Below are 2,823 nucleotides of genomic sequence, written 5' to 3' on the forward strand. Positions count from 1 at the left end.
GGTCCCTGCTCTCATTCATGAATAACAAACCACTGCCCCTTCCACAATCATTCTTCGCGATCCTGGAACCCCCTTCGCGATCATGAAGCACACAAGGACAAGCAAAATCTACCAACTTCTACAGTGCTCTGGGTGGTCCGAAACTCACCCAAGCCACTCGGAACTCGTCCGAATACACCAAAATTTCCATAAACATAATCCGGACCAACTCGATGTCTCGGAACACATAAAATAACATCGAAATGAAGAATCACACCTTAAAACCAAATTAATCAACTTCTAAACTTCGAACTTCTTTCAGCTAAGTCCGAACACGATGAATCATACATAGACAACTCGGAATGACACCAAATTTCACACACAAGTCCAATATGACAATACAAACCTATTCCTAGGCTCCGAATGCAAAACATGATCAGATAACATTAAAGTCTACTGCAAGTCAAACATCGAAAACTCTAAAACCTTCAAAATGACAACTTCCAACAATAAGTGCCGAATGCTCCTAGTCCACCCGAAACTCGATCCAGACAAACCCCCAAGTCCAAAATACCATACGAGGGCATTGGAACCTTCAAATCCCAGTGTTGACTCAAGTCAAACTTGGCCACCTTAGGCCACTATTGTGGAACTAAGTGTTTCGAATTTAACCCGAACCCTTTTAAAACCAAACAACCCATCCCCGAAAGTCATAAAATAGGAAAAACACATACAGGAAGTCTTAAATAGGTCAATGGGCGTTTAGAAAGAAAAATGACCCGTCGGGTCATTACGTTCTCCACCTCTTGAAAAAATATTTGTCCTTGAACGGGTTTAGAATCATACCTGAAGTGACAAATAACTGTTGATATTTTCTTTGCATGTCCTCCTCGGTCTCTCAAGTCTCCTCCTCAACTGGTTGACCCGTCCACTGGACCTTCACCACTACAATACCTTGGACCTCAACTTGCGAACCTGCATGTCAACAATGGCAATTGGCTCCTCCTCATAACTTAGGCTCTCATCCATCTGAACTATGATATAATCCAAGACTTGGGACATGTTGGCATAGTACCTCCTAAACATAGACACATGGAATATCTTATGAACCCCGATAGGCTAAGAGGGAAAGCAAGCATGTTTGAAACCTCTCCAAATTGCTCCAAAAACTCGAATGGACATATGAAACTCGGATGCAACCTGCCTCTCCTTCCAATAATCCAGAAACCCTTCATCGGCGAGACTTTCAAAAGTACCTTCTTGTAACGACCCAACCATTTGTTTTGAGAATTTGCATTTTGTTCAGCTATTTGAAGTCTTAAGTTGCCTCATATAATGTATTATGACTTGTGCGAATTGTCGATTTTAGTATTCAGGTGATACGGTGTTTGATTTGGAGGAATGATTCTCAACTAGGAATCTTTAAGTTAGAAGAGTTGATCAAGTTTGACTTTTGTGTATTTGGCCCCATATTAGAGTTTTGATTATTCTCTTAAGCCCAGATGGTGAATTTGTACTTGGGCGTATGCCCGGATTTGCATTTGGATATTTCTACAAGGTTTTGGCACTATTTAGTGAAAGTTGGCATTTTGAAGGTTTGGAATGTTCATAATTTTGATCGAGAGTTGACTTAGGTGTTATCAGGTTCGGATTGTTGTTTCAGGAGTTGGAATGGGTTTGTTATGTCATTTGGAACTTGTGTGCAAACTTTGAGGTCATTCGAGTTGATTGGATTTGTTTCGGCTAGATTTTTGGAAGTTGAAAGTTCAAAAGTTCATAAAGTTTGATTTGAGGTAGCGTTTCATGGAACTTGTTGGTATGTTCGGACGGGGTCCCGAAAGACTCGGGTGAGTTTCAGATGGGTTTCAGACCATTTTGAGTCATGCTGGTTGAGGCTGGCTTTGGTAGAGAACTAGTGTCATCGCACCTACGCATTCTTGGGCGAAAGTGCGGATCTGCAAAAACGATCAATGAGGCGTAGAAGCGATAAGGCTAAGCTGGTCAAGTTATCGTAGATGCAGAAGTTTTGTGTCTTTGCGAAAGCGCAGATGCAACGATGTTGCATAGGAGCAGTAAGGCAGGCTGGGCAAGAGCTTCACAGAAGTGGACGGTGCATCGCACCTGCGATATCACAGAAGCAGAAGAAAGCTCGGAGGTACGAGTGGTCGGGGCCTGAGTGTTTTTTGCAGAAGCGGAGATTAGGTCGTAGAAGCAATGTTGCAGAAGCAACGTCATAGAAGCTCCTCTTGGACCGCACGTGCTAAAGTGCTGGCAAACTCTATTTATTTTGAGGGTTGTTCATTTATTCACATCTTATGTTGGGGAGCTCAGTTTTTGGCGATTTTGGCTTTTTCGAGGTAAGTAACATTTCTAAACTTTGAACTGAGGGTAATTATCCAAGGGAACCATTTTATTTGTGATGTGTTAAGGTGACACACATGCTAGGTGACAGGCGCGTGGGCGTGCATCGGGGTCATCATAATTCAAGTTGACTTTTAGACTAGTACCAAATTTGTTCTGCTATCATATCATGTTATATTCGTGTTTTCCCCTACTTTTTGATTACATGGGATGTGATTCATGTTATAAATCGTGTTTAGGCTATGTGCTTATTCGGTTGATACGTAACGAGGCTATTTCTATTATTTGACTCTCTAATTTAACTGTAATTATACACTCAGTCACGGTTCTTCATTTGCATGTCATATCTCAGTCTATGTTCATCATTCATCGTTATATTGCATGTTATTATTAGTTTTCCACATGTGGAGTCGTTGGGCTGAATGGAATGAGATTGTGAGCCCTTGAGACTTGAGAGGTTGATAATTGAGGTGGGCCGTAGAG

Source organism: Nicotiana attenuata, unplaced genomic scaffold (genome assembly GCF_001879085.1).
Source record: "Nicotiana attenuata strain UT unplaced genomic scaffold, NIATTr2, whole genome shotgun sequence".
NCBI lineage: Eukaryota > Viridiplantae > Streptophyta > Magnoliopsida > Solanales > Solanaceae > Nicotiana > Nicotiana attenuata.